The following is a 10,497-nucleotide window of genomic DNA, read 5'->3' as shown; positions in this document are numbered from 1 at the left end:
TTTTTTTGCGATATGTGGGCCTCTCACTGTCGTGGCCTTTCCCGTTGCCGGATGCGCAAGCTCAGCGCCCATGGCTCACGGGCCCAGCCGCTCCGCGGCATGTGGGATCCTCCCGGACCGGGGCACGAACCCGTATCCCCTGCATCGGCAGGCGGACTCTCAACCACTGCGCCACCAGGGAGGCCCGATTGTTTGGTTTTTTGATACTGAACTGTGTGAGCTGTTTGTATGTTAACAATTAATAAGGTTTAAATTGCTTGCTGTTCTGAGTAGCATGATGAAATCTCAGGCCATTTTGCTCAGTCCCATCCAGGACCTGAAACATCCCTTTGTGCAGGATATCCCTCCTGATAGTCACTTTGCAGCCATCTGGGTTATCAGTCAACTACCACAGTATGGTAGTGCTTGTGTTCAAGTGACCCTTATTTTACTTCATAATGGTCCCAAAGCACAAGAGTAGTGATGCTGACAATTGGGAAATGCCACAGAGAAGCCGGTAAGTGCTTCCTTTAAGTGAAAAGTTGAAAGGTCTGGACTTAATAAGGAAAGAAAAGAAATTGTATGCTGAGGCTGCTAAGATCTATGTTAGGAATGTATGTCATATTCATGAAATTGTGACGAAGGAAAAAGAAATTCATGCTACTTTTACTGTCCCAACTCAAACTGCAAAAGTTATGCCGACAGTGAATGATAAGTACTTAGTTAAAATGGAAAAGGCATTAAATTTGTACAGTAAGATATTTTGAGAGAGAGAAACCACACTTATATCTTTTATTATAGTATATTATTATAATTATTTTATTATTAGTTGTTGTTAGTCTCTTACTGTGCCTAATTTACAAATTAAACTTTATCACAGGTACGTATGTATAGGAAAAAACATAGTATATATAGGGTTTTGTACTATCCCAATTTCAGGCACCCACTGGAGGTCTTGGAACATGACCCCTGTAGATAAGGGGGCACTGCTGTATTCCTTGAGACTCATGGGGAGTTGGTGTCTGGGATGCTGAATGAGATGCACAGGGAAAGGGAGAAATACTCTTTCTCCCTTCCTCCATCCTTCCAGTTTCTTCCTTCATCTCCCATTGGCCAAAGCTTGCTGAACACCAGCTGACTCAAGAACCTGGGAAAACGTCTTTCACAGGGAAGTCCCTCTATGGCTCGGAACAAGTAGAAGGGTGAGGAAGGAATCCGAGGGCCAGCAGGACTTCGCCCAGGGCTGGTGCAAGGTCTTACTTCAATCCACTAAATGATAGTGAGGCAAGAGATAGATTGGCCCCCGGCTGATCAGCTGCAGTTGGTCCCCTGTGGACAGATACTCCAGGATGAAGAGAGTAGCAGAAGGATAATAGAGGCTGGACCCTGCCCAGATAAAAGAGACCACATATTCCTCATTCTCGAAGTCAAGGAGACCTTCCTGACTGTACATGTACAGAAATGCCCCTTGAAGGTCAAAAAGGTAGTGATGTCAACCTACCCATAGGCCTCTTTGCTAGAATCCATCTTGCCTAAGAGATACGCACGCACACAAGGGAGGACCCTGAGATAAACCAAATACAGACTCAGAGCCTGGAAAAGCAAGATGATTGGCCAAAGGAAACCTAGAAGAAATGCCCCATGTAAGTGATTAAAACTACCATGAGTGTGCGACCTTCTCTCTGAGCCGGCCTGTGTGTGCCTGTTCACATGTACTCTTTTTCCTCCTAATAAACATTTGTTTCACGACTTTCTGTTTCTTTGTGGGAATTCATTTCTACAAAGCCAGCAGGCCAGGGCCTTGTCCCTGGCCACGGGTCCCTGGTGCTCTAGTGGCAAGGATTCAGTGCTCTCCCTGCAGTGGCCCGACTTCAATCTCTGGCTGGGAACCAAAATCCTGCTTTGAGCCACTGCAGGCCAAGGCCACCCGAGATAAATAAAGAACTAACAGACGGGAAAGTGGTATGACAAGAGGGCAGCAGGCCTTTCTTTGTGGTCTTTAGAACCTATGCAGTCACGCTGAACCTCGTGCTTAAAAGAGCAACACGTGGTTTGCATTCTGCTGTTGCCATCTTTAAATTCTTGATAATTTTGAACAAAGAGATCCCCCATTTTCATTTTGCGCTCAGCCCTACAAATTATGGAGCTGCCTTTAGACAGTAAACATTAAATTATTTAAATATAGAATCATTGTATTCATAATACAGTGTGTAGATGCTATACCTATTTACAGAAAAGCCTCCATGATGTTAAAAATAATAAGAGTGATGGACAAAAATCCTAGTATATCCCAACAAAAACTTGGAGCTGATATCAGAAGGAAGTTTTAAGTGGGTGAATTCCCTTTTCTTTCATAGGAGGAAGTAAATGGATTTTGTTTTGCTTAGGAAGTTGGATGAAGTTGACTTGAAATATCCACATTCCCATATGTTACTTAACATTAAAATAAGGTCATTCTTAATAACTTTCAAGTCACCAAAGGGAGAATAGTGAGATGAGCTCAAAGAAAATAGGGGCCACATAGCAAAGATAGGAAATAGGAAAGCACATTCACACACAAGTGACAGTGAAACTGTCTATAATAATAATACATGTGAGTACTATTTACTCAAGTATTGCGTCACAAATTTAAACCAATGAATTAATGTCTGTAAGTGATATAATTAAAACAGGAGGTCTACGGTTACTAATGTCTACAAGAGATACTCTTAAAACAAGAGGAATCAAAATTTTAAAGAGATGGGAGAAATACGGTGGGCAAAAGCAAACAAAATAAAACATGGGTCACGAGATTACTGTCAAGTTAGTCAAGCAAAGAGCATTAAAGACATGCCTAAGAGTGTCACTTTATATAAATGATGGGTAAAGAAATTCATAAGAAGTTCATAAGTGCTGTTGAACCCACAGCATCAAAATATCATGCAAACAATTCTCTTTTATGGGAATAAAGACACAGCCCTACTAGAGAATGGACTTGAGGATACGGGGAGGGGGAAGGGTAAGCTGGGACAAAGTGAGAGAGTGGCATGGACATATATACACTACCAAACGTAAAATAGATAGCTAGTGGGAAGCAGCCGCATAGCACAGGGAGATCAGCTCGGTGCTTTGTGACCACCTAGAGGGGTGGGATAGGGAGGGTGGGAGGGAGGGAGATGCAAGAGGGAAGAGATATGGGGACATATGTATATGTATAGCTGATTCACTTTGTTATAAAGCAGAAACTAACACACCATTGTAAAGCAGTTATACTCCAATAAAGATGTTAAAATATATATATGTATTTTTTCATGGCTGGGCTTCCCTTGTGGTGCAGTGGTTAAGAATCTGCCTGCCAATGCAGGGGACACAGGTTCACGCCTTGGTCCGGGAGGATCCCATATACAGTGGAGCAACTCAGCCCGTGTGCCACAACTACTGAGCTCATGCACCACAACTACTGAAGCCCGTGCGCCTAGAGCCTGTGCTCCACAGCAAGAGAAGCCACCACAATGAGAAGCCCGCTCGTCGCAACTAGAGAAAGACCGTGCGCAGCAACAAAGACCCGACACAGCCAAAGATAAACAAATAAAATAAATAAATAAAAATAAAACTTAAAAAGATATACTTTCATGGAAAAGTTTATGAAAATGTAACATGTTGAAGCTAGACAATCCATTAAGTTACAAAGGGAATTCCATTCCAAGAGAGCTAAAACGTGGTAAGATTCCTAGTTATACCTTGCCTTTTAGATCCGCATCATCCATTACAATAGCCACTGGTCTTAGTGCAACACTACAAGTATAAAATAAATACCAGCTTTCTAAGTCTTAGCATGAAAAAATATATAAATCACCATGTTAATAATTTTTACGCTGTATGTTGAAATCATAACCTTTTGGATATGTTGGGTTAAGTAAATTGATTTGTGGGGTTTTTGCCTTTTCAGTGTAAGCTACTGGAAAATTTTAAGTTGCCTATGTGGCTTGTGTTATATTCCGTTGGATACTGCCCTTCTGTATAATCATCTTTATTACCACAGTTTTGATATATTTCATCTGATTTCTTTTAAAATCATTTTTATTGAAATATAGTTAACTTACAATGTTGCATTAATTTCAGGTGTACAGCAAAGTCATTCAGTTATACATATGTATATATTCTTTTTCAGATTCCTTTCCATTTTGGGTTATTATAAGATACTGAATATAGTTCCCTGTGCTATACAGTAGATCCTTGTTGGTTATCTATTTTATATATACTAATGTGTATATGTTAATCCCAAACTCCTAATTTATCTCCCCCACCCCCCACTATCCCCTTTGGTAACCATAAGTTTGTTTTCTAAAATTTCTTTAATTTTGCTTTATTTTCATAATAAATGCCTAGTTGAAGCTGAGGATTTGCTACTAGGTTTATCTGATGAATTCCATCTTTTTGCAGTAGAATTAATTTATTCTTATCACTAGCACCAACCCATTTATGTTTCCATGTTTCAATTATTTTCTAAAATTAATAAGGGAAAAATATAATTTATATTCGGCAAAATAGTAACCGTAGCAAAAGTGGACTGCTGGCTGGCCGACAGGCCCCAGTTCTGTGAAAAAATAACTCGGAGAGCTTTTGGGTCAACTCAAGTAGGCAACTCTGAATTCAGTACCTCAGAGCTGATGGAGAGGAATCAATAGTCATTTACAAATGTATACCAGTTCAACTTTTATGAAAATCAAAGGTAAGAAGTCAAAAATTACCTTTAAGACCAAAACTGCTGAAAATGTAAAGAAAATGTGACAGAAACGTAATCATAGAAAGAGACAAGTCTCTTAGATAGATTATATAGACAAAAATTACACTATAGCTGAATAATTAATATATATGTATTCTCTCCCTTATTTTGAAAATATATCTCCTTTAAGAAAACTATAAACATACCTTCTGATTGGATCCAAAGATCAACATTATAGAGATATCACATCTTCCCAAATTTATCAGTGAATTAAATGCAGTTGCAAATAAAAAACTTTGTGAAATCAATTAATTTAAAAGGTCATATAAAAGAATATGTAGCAGAATAGCTGGGAGAAATTCTAAAAAAAAAAATAATGAGGTCAGTTTGACCCTTGCACATGAAAATGTGTGCAGCTGTAGCAATTAAAATAGTACAGGTAAAGGACCAGACAACGAATGAATCACAGGAAATTGGTATGTGATAAGGATCATTAGTAATCAGTGTGGATATTCAGTCAATGGCTAACTACTTGGGAAAAATAAAGCTTAATTCCTACCTCAGTCCTTAAAGGAAACAAAAATTCAAAATGGTTCAAAATTTGTGTTATAAAGAATGAAATCATAGTATATATACATATTGATCTACATTATGTTACATTACTTTTATGGTTTGTATTTTATGACTTGTGTACACTTATATCCTTAATCCTTTTTGGATCTAGTCTGTTCCAGTGATATAACTATTACTGTTATTATAGCTTTATTGTGCATTTTAATATCTGCTAGGGACATTTTTCCTTCATTACTTTCTTTTTCAAATATTTTCTAAATATTCTCTCATTCTTCTATATTAATTTTAGAATTAATTTTTATCAAGTTTTATAAGTAATCTTTTGGGATTTCAATGGAAATTGTGCTAAATATACAGATTATTATGGGGAGAATTGGTATCTTTTTAAATTTAATTTTTATTTTACATTGGAGTATAGTTGATTTATGATGTTGTATTAGTTTCAGGTGTACAACAAAGTAATTCAGTTATAAATATACATATATCCATTCTTTTTCAGATTCTTTTCCCATACAGGTTACTACAGAATATTGAGTAGAGTTCCTGTGCTATACAGTAGATCCTTGTCGATTATCTGTTTTACATATAATAGTGTGTATATGTTAATCCCAAACTCCTAATTTATCCCTCCCCTCCCCGCCACCTTTCACCTTTGGTAATCATAAGTTTGTTTTCTAAGTCTGTGAGTCTGTTTCTGTTCTGTAAATAAGTTCATTTGTATCATTTCTTTTTAGATTCCACATATAAGTGATGGCATATGATATTTGTCTCTCTCTGTCTGACTTCCTTCACTTAGTATAATAATCTCTGAGTCCATCCATGTTGCTGCAAATGGCATTACATCATTTTTTATAGCTGATTAATATTCTGTTGTATATATGTGCCACATCTTCTTTATCCTTTCCTCTGTCTATGGACATTTACATAGCTTCCATGTCTTAGCTATTGTAAATAGTGCTGCAGTGAACATTGCAGTGCATGTATCTTTTCGAATTATGGTTTTCTCCAGATATATGCCAGGAGTGGGACTGTTGGATCATATGGTAGCTCTAGTTTTAGTTTTTTAAGGAACCTCCATACTGTTCTCCAAAGTAGCAATTTACACTGCCACCAGCAGTGCAAGAGGGTTCCCTTTTCTCCACACCCTCTCCAGCATTTATTGTTTGTAGATTTTTTGATGATGGCCACTCTGACTGGTGTGAGGTGATATCTCATTGTAGTTTTTTTTTGTTTTTTTTTGTTTTTGCGATACGCGGGCCTCTCACTGTTGTGGCCTCTCCCACCGCGGGGCACAGGCTCCGGACGCGCAGGCCCAGCGGCCATGGCTCACGCGGCACGTGGGATCCTCCCAGACCGGGGCACGACCCCGTGTCCCCTGCATCGGCAGGCGGACTCTCAACTACTGCGCCACCGGGGAAGCCCTCATTGTAGTTTTGATTTGCGTTTCTCTTCTATTAGGTTTTGATTTTTCTAGTGATCAGAAAAAAATAAGTATGCTAAGTTTCACTGTGATGATTACCATATTGGAGAGAAGTTCCAGTTCATAATGTGTTTCACCTGACACAATTTCTGAAAGTTCGTTTCTGTATATGGTGTTAGAGAATGTTCTAATTGTATTCTTTTACATGTAGCTGTCCAGTTTTCCCAGCACCACTTACTGAAGAGACTGGCTTTTCTCCATTGTATATCCTTGCCCCCTTTGTCATAGATTAATTGACGATAGGTGCATGGGATTATCTCTGGGCTTTCTATCCTGTTCCATTGATCTACATTTCTGTTTTTGTGCCAGTACCATACTGTTTTGATTACTGTAGCTTTGTAGTATAGTCTGAAGTCAGGGAGCCTGATTCCTCCAGCTCCAGTCTTCTTTCTTAGGATTGCTTTGGCTATTCAGGGTCTTCCTTGTTTCCATACAAATTAAAATTTGTTGTAGTTCTGTGTAAAATGCCATTGGCATTTTGATAGGGATTACATTGAGTCTATAGATTGCCTTAGGTAGTGTAGTCATTTTGACAATATTGATTCTTCGAATCCAAGAGCATGGTATATCTTTCCATCTTCGATTTCTTTTATCAGCATCTTATATTGGGTTGGCCAGAATATTCATTTGGGTTTTTCTGTAACAGCGTATGGAAAAACCTGAATGAACTTTTTGGGCAACCCAGTAGTTTTCAGAGAACAGGTCTTTTGCCTCCTTAGGTAGGCTTATTCTTAGGTGTTTTATTCTTTTTGATGCCATGGTAAATGGGATTGTTTCTTTGATTTCTCTTTCTGATGTTGTCAGTGTATAAGAATGCAAGAGATTTCTGTATATCAATTTTGTATGCTGCAACTTCACTGAATTCATTGATTAGCTCTAGTAGTATTCTGGTAGCATCTTTAGGATGTTCTATGTATAGTATCATGTCATCTGCAAACTGTTACAGTTTTACTTCTTTTCCAGTTTGTATTCCTTTTATTTCTTTTTCTTCTTAGATTGCCATAGCTAGGACTTCCAAAACTATGTTGAATAAAAGTGGCAAGAGTGGACATTTTTGTCTTTTTCCTCATCTTAGAGGAAATGCTTTCAGCTTTCCACCACTGAGTATGATGTTGGCTGTGAGTTTGTCATAACATATATGGCCTTTATTATGTTGAGGTAGGTTCCCTCTGTGCCCACTTTCTGGAGAGTTTTTATAATAAATAGGTGTTGGATTTTTTCAAAAGGTTTTTCTGCATCTATTGAGATGATCATATGGTTTTTATTCTTTAATTTGTTAATGTGGCATATCACACTGATTTGCGGATATTGAAAATTCTGTGCATCCCTGGTATAAATCCCACTTTATCATGGTGTATGATCCTTTTAATGTATTGTTGGATTTAGTTTGCTAGTATTTTGTTGAGGATTTTTGTGTCTACGTTCATCAGTGACATTGGCCTGTAATTTTCTTTTTTTGTGGTATCTTTGATTCTGTATCAGGGTGATGGTGGCCTCATAGAATGAGTTTTGGAGTGTTCTTCCTCTACAGTATTTTGGAAGAGTTTTAGGATAGGTGTTAGCTCTTCTCTAAAGGTTTGATAGAATTTGCCTGTGAAACCATCTGGTGCTGGACTTTTTGTTTGTTTGGAAGATTTTAATCGCAGTTTCAATTTCAGTACTTGTGATTGGTCGGTTCCTATTTTCTGTTTCTTCCTGGTGTACCTTTCTGAGGATTTGTCCATTTCTTCTAGGTTGTCCATTTTATTGACATATAGTTGCTTGTAGTAGTCTCTTATGATCCTTTATATTTCTGTACTGTTTGTTGTAATTTCCCCCTTTTCACTTCTAATTTTATTGATTTGAGCCCGCTCCCTTTTTTTTTTTTTTTTTTTTTTTTTTTTTGTGGTACACAGGCCTCTCACTGTTGTGGCCCCTTCCGTTGTGGAACACAGGCTCTGGACACGCAGGCTCAGCGGCCATGGCTCACGGGCCCAGCCGCTCTGTGGCATGTGGGATCTTCCCGGACCGGGGCATGAACCGTGTCCCCTGCATCGGCAGGCGGACTCCCAACCACTGCGCCACCAGGGAAGCCCCCACTCCCTTTTTTTCTTGATGAGTCTGGCTGAAGGTTTATCAATTTTGTTTATCTTTTCAAAGAACCAGATTTTAGTTTCATTGAACTTTTCTATTATTTTCTTCATCTCTATTTTACTGATTTCTGCTCTCATCTTTATGATTTCTTTCTTCTAATTCTGGGTTTTGTTGTTGTTCTTTTCTCTAGTTGCTTTAGGTGTAAGGTTAAGTTGTTTATTTGGGGTTTTTCTTGTTTCCTGAGGCAAGATAGTATTGCTATAAACTTTCCTCTTAGAACTGCTTTTGCTGCATCCCACTGGTTTTGGGTCATTATGTTACCATTTTCATCTGTCTCTAGGTATTTTTTGATTTATTCTTTGATCTCTTCAGTGATCCATCAGTTTAGTAGCATATTGTTTGGCCTCCATGTGTTTGTGTTTTTTTACAGTTTTTTTCTTGTAGCTGCTTTCTAATCTCATAGCATTGTGGTTGGAAAAGATGCTTGATATGATTTCAATTTTCTTAAATTTATTTAGGCTTGCTTTATGGCCCAGCATGTGATCTATCATGGAGAATGTTCTATGTGCATTTGAAACTAATGTGTATTCTGCTGCTTTCAGATTATGCTCTATAAATTTTCAGTAAGTTCATCTGGTCTAATGTGTCATTTAAGGTCTGTGTTTCCTTATTGATTTTCTCTCTAGGTGATTAGTCCCCCACTATTATTGTGTTACTGTCAATTTGTCTTTTTATGGCTTTTAGCATTTGCCTTATATATTGAGGTGCTCCTATGTTGGGTGCATAAATATTTACAATTGTTACATCTTATTCTTGGATTGATCGCTTGATCATTATGTAGTGTCCTTCTTTGTCTCTAACAGTTTTTAAAGTCTATTTTTCTGATATGAGTATTGTTACTCCAGCTTTCTTTTGATTTCTACTTGCATGGAAATACCTTTTTCCATACCCTCATTTTCAGTCTGTATGTGTCCCTAGATCTGAAGTGGGTCTCCTGTAGACAGCATATATACGGGTCTTGTTCTTGTATCCATTCAGCCAGTCTATGCCTTTTGGTTGGAGCATTTAATCCATTTACATTTAATAATTTAAGGTAATTATTGGTATGTATGTCCTTATTGCCATTTTGTTAATTGTTTTTGTAGGTGTTTTTTCTTCCTCTTTTTTCTCTCGTGATTTGATGACTATTTTTATTTTTTCATTTATTTATTTGGCTGTGCCGGGTCTTACTTGCAGCATGCAGGGTCTTCGTTGCCACGTGCCGGATATTTAAGTTGTAGAATGCAGGATCTTTAGTTGCGGCATGCAGGCTCTTAGTTGCAGCATGCGGGATCTAGTTCCCTGACCAGGGATCGAACTTGGGCCCCCTGCGCTGGGAGCACAGAGTCTTAACCACTGGACCACCAGGGACGTCCCTAATGACTATCTTTAGTGTTGTGTTTGGATTGCTTTTTCTTTTGTGTGTGTATCTACTGTAGATTTTTGATTTGATGTTCCTATGAGGTTTTGGTATAGCAGTCTATATACATACAAGATTGTTTTAAGTTGCTGGCCTCTTAATTTCAAGTGCATTTCCAGTATCCCACATTTGTACTCTCCTCTTTGCACAATTGATGGTTTTGATATCATGTTTGTGTGGATGATGTCCTTCCTTTACTGTATGTTTGCCTTTACCAGTGAGCTTTCC

The 10,497-nt window shown here is 38.2% G+C and overlaps 1 non-coding gene across 1 annotated transcript; it reads right to left on the bottom strand.

Moving 5' to 3' along the window:
• Positions 1-10,147: 10,147 nt before the first annotated feature.
• On the bottom strand, positions 10,148-10,220 carry TRNAG-CCC (transfer RNA glycine (anticodon CCC)). Its single transcript has one exon. It is a non-coding gene; the product is annotated as a tRNA-Gly (tRNA).
• Between the last annotated feature and the right edge of the window lie 277 nt (positions 10,221-10,497).

This window comes from Lipotes vexillifer, unplaced genomic scaffold (assembly GCF_000442215.2).
Source record: "Lipotes vexillifer unplaced genomic scaffold, Lipotes_vexillifer_v1.1 scaffold234, whole genome shotgun sequence".
Taxonomy (NCBI): domain Eukaryota; kingdom Metazoa; phylum Chordata; class Mammalia; order Artiodactyla; family Lipotidae; genus Lipotes; species Lipotes vexillifer.
Note: the sequence above shows the minus strand (reverse complement) of the source record. Positions and strands in the feature narration are given on the sequence as shown.